Genomic DNA, 16,820 nt, shown 5'->3' with positions numbered 1-16,820 from the left:
TGAAAGCAGAGACGTGGGTCCCTCCAGGGTTTCCTGGCCAGCTGCCCTGTCTGGTGGCCTCTTCCACAGTCCCTCCCCACACTGCTGCGGGGGAAGGGGCGGGTGAAGGTGAGGCATCAAGTGTCTTCTCCATCTGCAGAGAGGACAAACCAATGAACCAATGATGGAGAAACAATGTCCCTGGGGGCCTAGTGCAGAGCATGCATACAGCAGGCGTTTAATAAGTGCAGTTTCTTGTTTTTCTTGGCACAGTCCCCAGAGTACCAGATCCCAGGGGCTGAAGCCTTTGAAGCAGGAGGTCCAGCAGGAACTGACCCAGCTGAAGGCTGGACTGGGTGACTGGCATTCCCGGGGGGGCCAGGCACACAGTAGGCGCTTAATTAAGCCAGTCTCTTGTTCTGAGCTCCCTGCTTCTCCCAATCTGGAGAGAATGAGGCCGGGACCCCTGAGTTCTCCTGGGCCTGGGGGAGGATAAGAAGTGGGGAGGAAGATGGGCCGTCGGGAGTGCAGAATGAAGGACCCCCAGCTCTCAAGGGATTGAAAAGTGGGCACACCCAGGGTCAGGGGCATCTTTTTTTTTTTTTTTTTTTTTTTAAGATTTTATTTATTTACTTGAGAGAGGAGAGAAAGAGTGAGAGAGCATGAGAGGGGAGAGGGTCAGAGGGAGAAGCAGACTCCCTGCCGAGCAGGGAGCCCAATGTGGGACTCCATCCCAGGACTCCAGGATCATGACCTGAGCTGAAGGCAGTCGCTTAACCAACTGAGCCACCCAGGTACCCCGGTCAGGGGCATCTTAAGCTGAGTCCCAGCCCTTCCCCACCGGCCCTAACAGCCGGCAGGTGGGGCCCCACCCCTGGGGAATGGACATTCTTCCCGAGAAAATTCCTCCTTCTCCAATCCCCAGCAGAACCAACACAACTCCATCATGGCCTGCCAGGAAGTGGGGACCCCGCTTGTCATCATCGAAGATGCCCATGAGCTGATACACCTGTCCAGGGAGACTGCCTGGCCCCGGGGCCTGCCCCTGGCCGCTGGCCAACGGAGCAAGACGGCCAGAGGGGATTTTCTGGATGAGAAGCTGCTGGCTCTGCTTGGAAAGGGGAGGGGGGGTGAAGGCTGATAGGAATCAGGCATCGTGCTAGGAGATGCAAACGCCATCTGACACTTGCGCTTCGGGGAGCAGATAACGGAAATAAGCCCGTGTGGTGAGCTGGCCAACATGTAACAATGAGTTCTCTGGAGGGAGGGGGAAGTAAGTCCAGACTTGAAAACCAGTTCCCTGGTCAACGTCCCGCTGCCGCCGCTGTGACCGATTTCAAGCCATTAACCGGTGCCCCTCAATGTGGAGCTGGAAAGAGACGCTGGAAAGAGACGTGTGGGGCCGGCCCTCGGGAACTGGCTTGATTTGGTCCCAGCTCGTTAAACACAGGCATGAGTAAGTTCAAGGAAACACTCTATCAGGTGGGGGTGGGACTCTGAGACCCTGACCTGAGCTCTACCTGGGGATCCCTCCCCTATACCCTGGCCCCTAAACCAAAGAGTCTGGGATTTTTCCTCGTTGAGGAACGTGCTGTTCGCATACCCGTGTTCAGATAAGATGCCATGTGCCCCGAATTTCACATCAGGGCAGCAAGAGCTTGCAGTCTGGGTGGATGCTTTCAAACAGTCTTTAATAGAATTTCTGGGGCCTAGTAAGGCCAGTAGATCAGATTGGCATTGAAAAGATGGTTTGTTATAGCCATCAATTGCAAGACAGGCGCGCATAACACGTCACAGGGGCTACACCAGGCAGCACCAGGGCCCCTCAGGAGGCAGTGGGCAGGGCACTGTGGGCAGGAGCCTTTATTGAGGTTTTCCCAGTGGGGAATGGGCAAGGCAGGGTCCGCAGGCTCAGGACTGGCTGGTGAGAATAATTCCAGCAGGATCTCACTGTCCAGTGCCTTGCCCTGGGGTGACTGGAGTAGGGAGAGGGTAACCTTGAGTGTGGGAGCCAGAGAAGGGAGACAGTTGAGGGTGTGGGCTCGGACTGGCCCTGGCCCTGGGGAGGAGGACTCCTCCCAGAAGTGGTGAGGACACAACAAGGGAGGCAGGACAGCCCCCGCAAGGTGATTCAGACACATCTTTGGGTTTTCTGGAACACGGGTATGCGGGCAGGTACGAAAGCATCAAGTTAACAGAAGCTATACACACAATTGGCGCAGCGGGCCAAGGACATGCGCTAGTGTCCCCAAAGGGCTTTGCAGCTTTGTGAAGTGTTGGAACGAAGGAGAACCGGACAACAGTGGGGGAAGACTAGGGAACTTAGGGGTTACTCCAAATGTGATTTTGGCAAAAGGCCCCCAGCCCCCTATTCCTGTGGCTAAAGGCTGGTCTCTGTCCTTGATCCCTGTAGCTCCAACCCCACCTCTGCTGGTTCTGCAGAACCTCCCCCAGGATTCCTTGCCTTGGTCTGTGGGTGTGGAGACCTTGACAAAGCTCTAGGACTGGTCCCCCTCCGATTCCTCATCCCCTATGGGTTCAGTTCTGTCCTTCCTGTGATGGCGCGAGCTTTCCCTCGGCTCGGAGGTTGTAGTTCTGGGCACCCTGCCCTTTGGGGCTTCATAAAGGGGCCGGGCTTGGGATACAGTCAGGGCTCGTGTGTTCCGTTGATCTGCTCTCTCTTCCCTGCCAAGATCACAGTTCGGTTGGCTTTGTGTGACTGCCACGTCCCCTGGAGCTTTATCACATCCTTGCATACCTTCCGTCCCCTCAACGTCCCCTCAGCGTCTACCTGCCATTGCCCGTGCCCTTGATGGAGGGCTTTCTCTGGTTACTGGAGCTCATCCCAAAGGCTGGAAGGATCGGGGAATGAATGCCGGTGGGCAATGAGCAGGAGTTGGGGGATAGGTCCCCCAGCTCCCTCCTCCCTCCTCCCTCGGTGACATAGTAGATGGGGGTGGGGGGGTGCCCAGATGCCCTTTCAAGGAAAGAGATGATGCGCAACTGCCTAGACGTTCATTGGCAGACTGGCGTCAGCTCTCCAGTCCTCTGGGGACACTCACTGCAGAGAGCTGCTTCACTCACAGCCATGGCCCTTCATGCTCTGCCCCTTCATGCTCACACCGCCGCAGGGGGACAAAAGTCTGGCCACGTGGGCGAGCTCAACGTAGGGCCCTTTCTGGTTTCCAGCGCTCCTGTGGGCGGGGTCAGCCGAGGCTGTTGTCAGACCAGCTTGGCTCAACTTGTCCCTCTGGGCAGTTCTGCTTCCTTCTTGTGGTATAATTTAAAAAAAAAAAAAGAGATCTGGTCTTTGTCCCCAGTTCTGAATACAACAGAGCGCCGTCCGGAGTTCTGTGAGCCGTTATAGCAAATGACGTAAACCTGAGAGGGGGTTATGGGAACCCCCAAATTTGGAGTCAACCAGGCAGAAGTGTGAGTAGCCTGGGCACCCTGCTTGCAGCTGGTGGAGGGTGTCAGAACTGGAGAATTGCCTGGTGTGAAATATGATATGCACTTCCCCTCCCTTCCACAGGTGCTGCCCCCCAAGATCGCTCCCTCATAAATAACATGAGGCCGCACCCAGTTCCAACGTAGGGTGGGGGTTTGGTCATTCCTCAGACATTCAAGCAACCCTCTGACCCTGGCTGGGTGTCCTACCTGGAGTCAGCGCCAGACCCCACAGGTCGGGGTTTGGTCCTACAGGACTGCCTCCCCACTTCCAACACCAAGCTCAAGTCCGGGATGTCCGCGGCACTTCCAACTGATGGGCTATAGATCATAGATTGGAAGTTTATTCGATTGCCGGTTTATTACAGAAGGATACACCGAGGGGCGCCTGGGTGGCTCAGTCATTAAGCGTCTGCCTTCAGCTCAGGTCATGATCCCAGGGTCGTGGGATTGAGACCCACATCTGGCTCTCTGCTCAGCGGGGGGCCTGCTTCCTCCTCTCTCTCTGCCTGCCTCTCTGCCTACTTGTGATCTCTCTCTGTCAAATAAATAAATAAATAAATAAATAAATAAATAAATAAATAAATCTTTAAAAAGGTCTTTTTGTTTTGTTGTGTGGCACTATTTTATTTCAAGTTTTTATTTAAATTCTAGTTAACATATGTGGCAAAATTGGTTTCAGGTGTGGAATTTGGTGATTCATCACCTACCTACAATACCCTGGGCTCATCACAAGTGCCCTCCTTAATGCCCATCCCCCCCTCCAGCCCATCCCCCACCTGCCTCCCCTCCAGCAACCTTCAGTTTGCTCTCCCAGTACGAGTCTCTCATGGCGGCATCTGAATGGCTTAGTCAGTTAAACGTCTGACTCTTGATCTCACTTCAAGTCTTGATCTCAGGGTCGTGAGTTCAGACCCCACATTAGGTTCTACCCTGGGCATGGAGCATATGTTAAAAAAAAAAAAAAACAACTCTTATGGTTTGCTTCCCTCTTTCTCTCTCTTTTTTTTCCCCTTCTCCTGTGTTCATCTGTTTTGTTTCTTAAATTTCGCATATGAGTGGATAGGCAAAACACAGGATTTTTAGGGCAGTGAAACTACTGTGTATGATATTGTAATGCTGGGAGCTCGTCACGAGCCATCAGTCCTCATGCATGGAGTGTACAACATGGAGAGAAACTTAATGTCAGCTGTGGACCCTGGGTGACCATGACGTCTCAGCGTGGGTTCATTGATTGTGACAAAGGTGCCCCCCGGCACAGAATGTTGGTAATGGGGGCAGCTGTGCGCCTTTCTGGTTTTTCCTTACAGAGTGATTCCAGTTAGTAAGTGTGGAAGGAGTGAAGGAAGTAGGAGATCTCTGTAGGATGCCCTGGTAGTAATCATTGTGGGCAAGACCCACAGACCCGTGCTTACAATGAACAAGTGTGACTTTAACGAGAGAAACAGGATATTTGCATAGCCTCAACTTTGTATTATCTCCCCCTGAAAGAGAGTTATTAATTACCGTGGTGGTTTTAACACATGTTCACACATTTTCAATAGTGCTCCCTGTGGGAAGAGGGAATTAATTCTCTTCCTCCTGGAGTGCGGCCGACTCTGTGACTCACTTCATAGGACGAAAGCAGTGTTTATCAACCTTTTTTTTTTATTGTCCCCTCCCCAGTGGCCTTTTAAGTATTTCTGCTCATTGTCCCCTCATTTCAAATATTAAGGAGTAAGATTTTGTTGGGCAGGGCTGAACAAAGGCATTGTAACACCAAAGATTTTCTGTTTTTGTTTTTTGCCCTCTTGAGGCTCTGTCAACCCTGTTGATGATGCAAGGAATAGAGTATTCGAAGGGAAAGACGATGACTGAACAGGGGAGGGGCTTGGCGAAGGCCACCTTGACCGAGGTTGACCTTCATCACATTGGCAGTGATCGCTGGTATTTGATATGTCCTCCTCTCCAATGTGATGTGATGAGAAGAGCATTTCTCCTGTGCGGTATTCTTCTCTTCAAATCTAACACCTTAATCTAATCCTAAGAAAACAGCAGAGGGACGCCTGGGTGGCTCAGTTGGTTAAGCGTCCGCCTTCAGCTCAGGTCATGATCCCAGGACCCTGGGATTGAGTCCGGCATCGGGCTCCTTGCTCAGGAGAACCTGCTTCTCCCTCTGCCTCCACCTGCCACTCCCACTCTCTGGAGCACTCTCTCTTCCTCTCTCTCTCTCTCTCTTTGACAAATTAATTAATTAAAAAGGAGGAGGGGAGGACACAGACGTGCACGGAGGAATGACCCTGTGGGACACGGCATCCCCACACCAGGAGACGCACCTCAGATGGAACTAAATCTGCCGACAGCTTGATCTCAGTCTGCCAGCCTCCTAGGGTGCGAGACAATACATTTCTGGTGTGCAAGCTGCCCCGTCTGCGGTCCTTTGTCACACCAGTCCTGGGAAACTAACACAACACCCAAGTGCCATGTGGGATCCCGGATGCCATCCAGCGACAGAAAAAGGACATCAGTGGGAAAATGTAAAATATAAATGAAGTCTATCATTTCATTAATAGTATTGTACCAATCTTCCTTTCCTCTTTTTGACAAGCATATGACGGTAATGTCAGATGTTAACATGAGAGGAAGTTGCGTGAAGGGTAGGCAGGACTCCCCGGACCACCGCTGTAATTCATCTGTAAATGTAAAATTATTTCAAAGTAAAAAATTTGGAAAAAAAATCCTTAAAACACTCTATTTATGATTCCACTTCTGTGAGGTCCCTGGAGGAGTCCCGTCCACAGAGGCAGAAGATAGATGGTGGGAGCCGGGGCTTGGGGCGGGGGTGGGGGGAAGTCCATGCTTCATGGGGACAGAGTCTCAGTCTGGGAAGATGGGAAGTTCTGGAAATGGGGGGGAGGGGGTCTTTGCAGAACGGTGTGAGTGTGCTTCGTGCCACGGAGCTGTGCACTCAGAGACGGTTACGAGGTGAATTTCATGTTGTGTATGTTACCACAATAAAACAACTCTATCAAAAATCTACATAGGATCTTTATTAGGTGATACTGAATTTATAACTTAATTTGGGAAAAAGTAATGTTTAAGGGTTTTTAAAAAAAATATTTTTATTTATTTATTTGACAGATAGAGATCACAAGTAGGCAGAGAGGCAGGCAGAGAGAGAGGAGGAAGCAGGCTCCCTGCTGAGCTGAAAGCCTGATTCGGGGCTTGATCCCAGGACCCTAGGATCAAGACCTGAGCTGAAAGCAGAGGCTTTAACCCACTGAGCCACCCAGGTGCCCCTCAAGGGTTTTTGTTATCTTGGGAAGAGGATATGTTTCCTCTCCCTTGTTCCTTTTTATTTCTTTTTTAATTTTTATTTTTGAAAGATTTTTTAATGGAGCGACTGGGTGGCTCAGTCAGTAAGCATCTACCTTTGGCTCAGGTCAGGATGGTTGAGTCCTGGGATCGAGCCCCGCATGGGGCTCCCTGCTCAGTGGGGAGCCTGCTTTTCCCTCTCCCACTCCCCCTGCTTGTATTCTCTCTCTTGTGGTCTCTCTCTCTCTCTCCTCCTGTCAAATAAATAAATAAAATATTTTTTAAAAAAGATTATTTACTTGTTTATTTGAGAGAGAGAGAGAGCATGAATGGGGGTAAGGGGTAGGGCAGAGGGAGAGGGAGAAGCAGACTCCCCACCGAACAGGGAGCCTGACATGGGGCTTGATCTCGGGACCCTGGGATCATGACCCAAACCAAAGGCAGACGCTTAACTGATTAAGCCACCCAGGTGCCCCCTTCAGAGATCAATGCTTTACCCTTTAGTGAAGTTAAATCCCTAGGACTTTCTAGATAATCATGGTAGTGAAATACTGTCAACCTTGACTCTTCCTTTCCAATCTTTCTTTTTTTTCTTATCGCATTGGCAAAATAGCAAGAGGGACATCTTTATTTTGTTCTTGATTTTATAAAAAAAACGGTTCTCAGAATTCACTCTTACAGAAGACAGTTCTGTGGATTCCGGAAATTGCTGCTTATCAAATTAAGGAAGTTTTATCTTGTTCTTTGTTTACCAAGCATTTGTTTTCTTGTGTTTGTCTTTGGTTTTTTGTTTTAATGAAGAATGAGTGTTGACTAGACATATCTTGTAGTGTGGAGGAGGCAAAAAATACATTGTAGAAGGAGCCAGAACACGTGGTACCAGTCACAGAAAGCTTCCGGATGAGTAAAACCACCCAACAATACATTATCTAAATACATCCGTAAAGTTGGTTTAACATAATACCAAATTTGCAAATATCAAATTTGAAAGGGCAGTTATCTTGGGGAAGAAAAGAGAGAAGACCTGAGAAGGTACATGGGATTGTCAGTTACGACTTTTTTTTTCCACTGAAAAGTTTGTATTGGCTTTTGGATAGACATAGGAATTTATCAGCCACGGAGGGCAATCCCATCATACTTCTGCTGGAACCAGCGCCTGGCCTCCTCTTTGCTGATTCCGCATCTGGCCGCCGTGCAGCCCATCCTGCCCCTCTTGTGTGATCTTGTCTGATGCTGAAGCCTGGACTAGTCGGCACTGCACGGGAGACCAGGTTGCACATACACCCATGCTTGCATCATATCTGATCCCCAGATCAATGTGCTCCTGGATCCTGAAACCAAAATTTCCAGGATCAGAAAAGCCATTTTTTCTTAACTCATACTCCTGCAGCTTTAGACCTCTGTCCGGGATTCCTTTCATTTTGGCCCAACAGGCGGCCATCGGTTCATCTCTCCTGCTGCCAAAGGTTCTGACGGCATATCTAGCTCTGGGGAACACCGGGGGCTGGCCTCTGCACGGCTCCAGCACTCTGGCTCTCCCCCACACAGATGCTAAGGCAGAGCTTACAGATGCAAGGATCCCCCATGGGGTTCTCCTTTTTACCTTGATCCCCATGGTGGAGAACAAGAAGAGAAAGTACAATTTTTTTCCTTTTAAGAGGATCTGAAATATGTAAAGAAGTCAAAACTTGGTAAAGCTGAGAGGAAATCATGTGGGTTTCCATATTTTTATTTTTCTGCATAACTTTGTGTGTGCTTGATTTTTTTTCCATGATAAAAAAGCAAAGCCCAAACTTACAGCAACAACCAATGCATAACATACCCTTTGCAATGACCTAGGTTCCCTGGTAGGTAGCGAGCTTCCCGTCTCTGGAGAAAACCAAAACCACAGAGTGTTCTTAACCTTGAAGCTGAATCCCATAACTTCTGCCTTCTTCCCACCCCTTGTCTCTGCCTTTCAAGTCCTTGTGGGACCTGGCCCCAGCTGACACTCCAGCCCCAGACTACTGCCCCTGAGTTAGTCTCAGCCTCTCCAAGAATCCCACCCCCAAGCTCTGCTTATGCTACCATCACAGTGGGAACAATCTCTAATACACCCGTTTCCTCCAGAAAAAAAAAAAACTGACTCTGCCCAGGGCCCAGGCATCACCTCCTCCAGGAGGCCCTCCCAGATCCTCTAGGCTGAGTCAGATACCTCCAGAGGTCTTCATATCCCCTGTGCTTCCTAGACTCATTGCATGTTTTTCAAATCCTTGGTCACATGTTTTGGCCTCCCAGAAGTGGGTCTCTCCTTCTCTGCTCGGGGCTAGGACTATTGGTGGAAGGTCTGTGGCCATCCTCATGCCAGGAACCTCTGTTCGCTTTTCCTAATTCCCCTTCCAGTGAATTCTGGGCATGGGGCAGGGCTGGACAGCCTGCCCTGACTCCCCAAGACAGCTTCAGCCACAGGCTGAAGAGACCCACCTTCCTGCCTCTTTGCCTTTGCCTTGGCTGTGCCCTCTGCCTGGCAGACCCTTTCTTTTCCTGCCAACAGCAGCCAAGTCCTCCATGCGCACTTTCAATGCTATCACTTCCAGAAAACCACTGCTGCTCCTCCAAACGCACTCACTGTTACTCCCTCCATAAGCGCTGATGAATCAATGCCACCTACGTCCTTTCCCAAGAGCACATTCTGATGAGGTTGTGCAATCCTTGTGGCTTTTTTTTTTCCTGTTTCCTCCCACTGAGCCCACGCCCCTCCTGAATACTGCTGTCTTAGAGAGCCCCAGAAGAAGGGCGTGCCCTCCCAGAAAGATCCTGCTGCTAAGTCAGCTGTGTGTCTGTTGACATGGGCTCCATTTCTGATGATGAAGGCAAGATGGGTCTTGTGTCTCGGAACCAGGAGACTTCTAGGAAGAGGAGCAGGACCCTCCTGTTATTTGGGAAATAACATTCCTCAGTCCTGAGTTGTCCCCTGAGCCCCACTGACTTTTAAGGTCTGACTTCCCCTCTCTCTCCCACAGGCATCTACTCTGATGTTTGTGATACACATTCTTAAATATATGCAGTTGGGTGTGGTTGCGTGTGATTCTCATAAATGTCATAGCACTAAGGGTGATAAGTGCTGCTTCTTGAGACTCTAGGTTACTGAGATCAAGACACTAGATCTTTTTTTTTAAGATTTTATTTATTTATGGAGAAGCAGATGCTCCACTGAGTAGGGATCCCAATGACGGGCTCGATCCCAGGATCCCGAGATCATGACCTGAGCCAAAGGCAGACACTTAACCAAGTGAGCCACCCAGGCACCCCTAGACACTAGATCTTACCACTAGTTCGTTTCAGAGTTTTGTAGTCAGCCAGTTTTACTTAGTGATGAGCCTTGAAAACCACGGTACGGAAAATGGAAAGACTAGCCATCCCCTGGGAGACACCTGCATCTGTTCTCGGTAATACATACAGAACTTCCGTAAATTAATAAGAAAAAACAAACCACTTCCTCGAAAAAGATGGATACAACCAATTTACAGGAAAGCAAACCAGAAGAATGAATCAGCATGCAATAGATACTCAAAATCTCCGGAGAAACATGACCTGAGTCGCAACAAAATTCAGTGAGAAGTAGTCAAAGTAGTTTAAAGACTTTTTTTAACAAAGGGGGGAAAAAGAAAGGAGGAGAATAGGAGACTGAAAATGAAGGAATTAAGTATTTCACTTCTTGATAAATTAGTTTTAGAAAACAAACATTGGGGGGGAGGGTCCCTGGATGGCGGTTTAAGTGTCTGACTCTTGATTTCGGCTCAGGTCATGATCTCAGGGTGTTGAGATCGAGCCCCGCATCAGGCTCTGCACTCAGCGCGGAATCTGCTTAAGACTGTTTCTCCCTCTGCTCCTCCCCCTGCTCTCTCTCTCTCAAATAAATAAATCCTCAATAAAAATGTATTTCTTTGAGAGAGAGCAAGAGAGAGCATGAGCGGGTGAGGGGCAGAGGGAGAAGCAGACTCCCTGCTGAGCAGGGAGCTCCATGCTTGGCTCGATCCCGAGACTCCGGGATCATGACCTGAGCCAAAGGCAGACACTTAACTGATTGAGATTAAAAAAAAAAAAAAAAAAAAGACAGGGGCATCTGGTTGACTCAGTCAGTGGAGCATGTGACCCTTGATCTTAAGGTTGTAGGTTTTAGCCTCACATGGGGTGAGGAGACTACTTAAAAATAAAATCTTTTTAAAAATACATGTCTTTTTAAAAATAAGACAAAAGCTGGGTGCCTGGGTGGCTCAGTTTGCTGAGCAACTGCCTTCAGCTCAGGTCATGATCCTAGAGTCCCAGGATCAAGTCCCACATCAGGCTCCCTGTGCAGCAGGGGGTCTGCTTCTCCCTCTGACCATCCCCCTCTTATGCTCGCTCTCTCTCATTCTCTCTTTCTCAAATAAATAAACAAATTTTTAAAAAAATAATAAGATAAAAGTATAGAGGAGTGGGGACTTTTTTTTTTAATGAAGGGTGAAATAATTGAAGAGAAAAAAATAGCAACAGTGAATTTAACTGTTTTAGGCAAATTTTAAGTGCTTTTAAACATATCAATGCACATAAGCTTGTAACAGTCCAACGAGGTAGGAACTAATATTACAGACTGGGAACCGGGCAGTAGGGAGGCTCCTCCTAAGATTAGACAGTTTGGCAGGGAGTGTGGAGAAATTAGTACGGGAATGGGATCGCTGGGGTTTCAACAGGGGCCGTTCGACTCCCATCTGGAAAACAATACTACGTCTTCAAACCAAAAATAGCAAAAAGAATAAATAAAACCCATATTTGAGAAAAAGACTAGTGAACAGGATATACCTGAGATAAGCATGGAAGAAGAAAGAAGATACAGGAAAAATAGAGCCACAAAGAGAATAACGGTAAGGAAAACAGAATGTGTGCCATAAAATTAAAGATTGGGGAGAAACAGCTTCTTAACAAAGCGTGACCCAAATAAAAGCAGAATTTTGTAAAATGCAGTTTAAAGTATTGATCCTTCTTTGGTGGCCTTTTTTTTTTTTTTTTTAAAAGCAGGCTCCATGCCCAACGTGGGGCCTGAACTCACGACCCTGAGATCAAGAGTGGCAAGCTCCACCAACTGAGCCAGCCAGGTGCCCCTGTTGTTTGTTTTCTTCATATTTTGACTAAGAAACTCTTCCCACTTGGGGCTTTTTTCCCCCAAAGTTTCACTTTTCAAATATTTAGGTTTCAACCCACCTGGGCAGGGACTGGCTGTCTTTCTCACCATTACATGGCCAGGACCTTCAACAGAGCTCAGCACACAGCAGGTACTCAGATCTCTGTTAAATGCATTGATGAGAGGCCGCTGTGTGGGAGACCTAAGAGCATGAGTCGCAGGGCTGAGGGGGTGTCTGGCCACATGTTTGTGGAGGGACTAGAATCTTCATCCGGCAAAGAAACGTAGCCTTGGCCTGTGGACCCAGAAGGAGGTCTGTATCATTCGTTGGTGCGACCGTGGGCACCAGTCTTCAGCAGCGCCACTGTATGTTTGGGGGAGGAACTGCAGGAGGGGACAGATAAGACCAAGTTTCCAAGTTGAGGCAGGGAAGCCTTCCTGTTCCCTCTCCTCAGACATTTGGTTTTTAGGGCTCCTAAAGATTCTTGGACAATTCAAGAGAGAAGAGAGATAATCTGGTATGCCTGTTCATAAATAAAGGGAGGATGCCACTAATGAGGGGCGCCTGGGTGGCTCAGTTGGTTAAGCATCTGTTTTGGCTCGGGTCATGATCCCAAGGTCCTGGGATGGAGCCCTGGTCCAGCTCTCTGCCTGGCAAGGCACCTGTTTCTCCCTCTCCCCCTGCTTCTGTGCTCTCCCCTCCCACCCCAGTCAAGTTAAATAAATAAAATCTTAGAAAAAAAAAAAAAGAGTGTGAGTTCAAGCCCCACATTGGGCTCCACACTGGGTGTGGTGCCTACTTAAGAAAAGGGGGGGGGGCGCCTGGGTGGCTCAGTGGGTTGATGCCTCTGCCTCGGCTCAGGTCATGATCTCAGGGTCCTGGGATCGAGCCCCGCATCGGGCTCTCTGCTCAGCGGGGAGCCTGCTTCCTCCTCTCTCTCTTCCTGCCTCTCTGCCTACTTGTGATCTCTGTCTGTCAAATAAATAAATAAGATCTTTTTTTAAAAAGCCACTAATTAGAAAAAGAAATGAATTTATGGAACAATCCATTCTCGTGATGTGGTAACTGGAATTCTCGGTTTAATGTCTGACTTCCGTGAGAGCCAGATTTCAGCTTCATGTTCTTCACTGTATTCACAGCTTCTAGGACAATGTCTGGCACCTACGAGTCATTAAATGGAGGTTTGTGAAATCAGTGAGAGTAACTGTGAGTTAATCCTTGCTCACCGCCCATCAGCCACATTCCCCTCACACACCGGCATGTTCCCATCTCTGCTCGGCTCCCTCTGGCTGGCACGTGCTCCTTCCGGCATGTTCAGGGCTACTCCCTTGCTTCATCTGGACCTCTGCTTAAATGTCTCCCCTCCCTTCCTTCCTTTCTGGTTCTTTTGAAAAAGGATTCACATACCATGTCATTCACCCTTACCATTCAGTGGTTTTTATTATAGCCACACAACGTGCATCCATCACCCCAACCAATGTAAGAACATTTCATAAGAGGGACTTGGGTGGCTCAGTTGGTTCAGCGACTGCCTTCAGCTCAAGTCATGATCCTGGAGTCCCAGGATCGAGTCCTGCATTGGGCTCCCTGCTCAGCAGGGAGCCTGCTTCTCCTTCTGCCCCTCCCCCCTCTGATGCTCTCTCTCGTGCTCTCTTACTCTCTCAAATAAATAAATAAATCTTAAAAAACAAGAATATTCTATAATCCCAAAGAGAAACTCCTACCCCTAACCATCACCAGTTTCTACCATCAGTCCCAGCCCCTGGCAACTGTGAACCTAGTTTCTGCCTCAATAGATTTACCTATTCTGGACATTTCCTATAAATGGAGTCATACACTCTGTGGTCTTTTGTGTCTGGCTTCTTTCATTTAGCATCATGTTTTCAAGGTTTGTCACATTCCATCACCTAACAATGCTTCATTCCTTTTTTTTGGCTTTTTTAAAGATTTTATTTATTTGAGAAAGAGACCACAAGGAGGAACAGAGGGAGAGAAACATGCAGACTCAGCACTGAGCTTGGAGCCCGAACTTCCCTGAGAGTCTGACCTGAGTCAAAATCATTCCAATTTTAGTATATGTGCTGCCCAAGCGAGCACTGACAGCCAAAATCAAGAGTCAGACACTTAATCGACCAGGCCACACAGGTGCCCCCAAGCTCCATTCCTTTTCATGGCCAAATACTCTTCCATTGAATGGATATACCACATTCTATCCACCCATTCACCAGTGGGTGGACATTTGGCTCAGTCCCACTTTTGAGCTATTATGAATCATGCTGTTGTGAACATTCATGCTCGAGCTTTTGTGTGGGTTTGTTGTCCATTCCCTTAGGTAGATACCTAGGAGTGGAACTGCTGGGTCACATGGCCATTCAAGGTTGGACCGTTTGAGGAACGGTCACACTGTTTGCCAAAGAAATGCTGCTTTTTCAGAAAGGCCCTTCCTGATCCTCCTACCTAAAATGGAGACCCCCCAACCACATCTCCTTCCTCTGTATTGTCCCTGGGGGGGGGGGGACAGCACGGTACAATGTATACAGTTATCGCTCCATGGCATGGTAACACCTGGTGCGTATTTGCTCATTTGTTTACTGTCTTCCCTTCCAGGGAATCTCCCCCCAAATCAACTGTTTGTTTTTGTTGTTGTTGTTGTTGTTTTTTGCCAGTTTTGTACCTTGCTGAATCCCCAGTGCCTGGAAAAGTCCCTGACACTGAGGAGCTGATGACAAAGACGAGATGTCCCAGAAGCCACAGGCAGGAGGATGTGGTCAGTTCAGTAAACATATCCCAGAGAAACCCACAAGAGATCCACAATCCGGGGTCCGTGGGGCAGCGGTTGGATCAGGGAAGCCACAGCACCGGGGAAGCCATAGGGTCAGAGGCCAGATGGTTGTGCTGAAGCCCCAGTGGCGGCCGAGGTTCCGGAGATCCTCACTTCCAAGAATGCTGATGCTGAGAGTAAAAAAACAGCTGCCCGTCCTCAGCCTGGAAACGTTCTCCGACACACGTGCTGCCCTCACGGGACACCTGGGACCCCTCCCGGCTCATCCCGACTCCATCAGAACTGCTGCTTCCCCTGGGGGTCCGAGGGTGTGCCTGTCAGCGCTGATGACTGTTTCGGTTATCTGAAGCACCAAAACCAGCTATTCCACAAATCGGTGGCTTAAAACACAGCAACCTGTAATTTTTCCCAATTCCGTGGGTTGACTGATGTGGTTCCTTTCCTGGCCTCAGCTATGAATTACCCGGGTTGTTGGATTCGCGTGGGAAACAGCTGGAAGGGCCAAGAGGAAACTTTGCTGGGGGAGGCTGGCTGGACGGCTTTCCCATCCTCATAGCCTGTCATCCTCACGAAACCAAGCCAGGGTCTCTAACATGGCAGCCCGCAGCATCCCCAGGAGCATGAAGGCGGAAGCCGCAAGGCATGCTGGGGCCAAGGCTGGTAAGTCACGTGGAGCTGCTGCTGTACACTAATTGGTTAAAGCAAGTCACGGGATCAACGCACATTCCGGCGGGATAGAGAAGAGAGACTCCACCTCTGGTTGGGAAGAAGAATGGTCACATCCAGAGAAGCAGGTGTAGGCAAGAGGGAGGAATTTGTGGCCAAGATTTTTCAGTCTCTCACAATAACTGAGAGAAGAGTAGCTGTGGCGGGAGCTACATGACCTTGGATGGGAACACCAACACTTCTTGGCTGGGAGGCTTCTGCGAGCCACCTCTCTGACCTTTGGGCTCCTGCCCATCACGTAGAAGCAATCTAACCTTACCATGTTGGTAGTCATCTTTTTAGGTTACTCCCCAGGAAAACGAGTCGCAAATCAACAATTCTTAAATCTTTCCTGGCGGGCTCTCTCCCTGAACGTGGGTAATTTCATTTACTAGGGGTCCCAGTGGACCTTGGATAGCAACGAGGAGAGAGGATGATAATGTCAGAGGATGATAAGGATCACTGCCAGGCTGTACGTGTTATTCTGCTGATCTCTTGACGCAGACTAGGAGTCTTTGGGCCACCCCCGAAGCAGAACTTAAGATTTTGAAAATTTGTAGTTTATCTGGGAGATTATTCTTTTTTATTTTTTTTTATTTTTTTAAAGATTTTATTTATTTATTTGACAGAGAGAAATCACAAGCAGGCAGAGAGAGAGGAGGAAGCAGGCTCCCCACTGAGCAGAAAGCCCGATGCGGGGCTCGAACCCAGGACCTGGGATCATGACCTGAGCCGAAGGCAGCGGCTTAACCCACTGAGCCACCCAGGCGCCCCGTTTATTCTTTTTTAAAAAAATATTTTATTTATTTATGTGACACACAGAGAGAGATAACAAGTAGGCAGAGAGGCAGGATGAGGCGGGGGGAGCAGGCTGAGCAGAGAGCCGGAATCAGGGCTCAATCCCAGGACCCTGAGATCATGACCGGAGCCAAAGGCAGAGGCTTTAACCCACTGAACCACGGAGGTGCCCCCAACTAGAGATGATTCTAGAGGCCCCAGGAGGAAACTAAGGAATTGGGACAGGGACGGGAAAGAGTTAGTTCAGGGTGTGCTCATGAGCAGGTACTGCTGAGTGGAGCTCAGTCTCCCCGGGCACCTCTGGAAGACAGTGGAACATGCAACTCAGAGTTATCTTGACCCACAGGATTACCTACCTCTCTTGCACTGCCAGCCTGCCCTCCACTTGGGTGAGAGCAAAAAAAAAAAAAAAAAAAAAAAAATCCCCAGGTGTTTACAATAAGAGAGGTGAATGCCAAAGGAATGTGGACAGGGCACTGACAACTTTTCACTACTTCCATTTTGTAGAGGAGGAACTCACAGCTTAGAGTGAAACTACCAAGAGTCCATCCCAGCCTCTTCTTTCTCCAGAGCCCTGCTCTTTCCCACTCTGCTATACTCCAGTTGAAGTTGTTGACTTCAAGTTGCCTCTAGTTCAACAACGTTTCAAACTAATATTCACCCCCCCCCGCCAT

Source organism: Lutra lutra, chromosome 1 (genome assembly GCF_902655055.1).
Source record: "Lutra lutra chromosome 1, mLutLut1.2, whole genome shotgun sequence".
NCBI classification, from domain to species: Eukaryota; Metazoa; Chordata; class Mammalia; order Carnivora; family Mustelidae; genus Lutra; species Lutra lutra.
The sequence above is the reverse complement of the archived record's forward strand: the minus strand, read 5'-3'. Positions refer to the sequence as shown.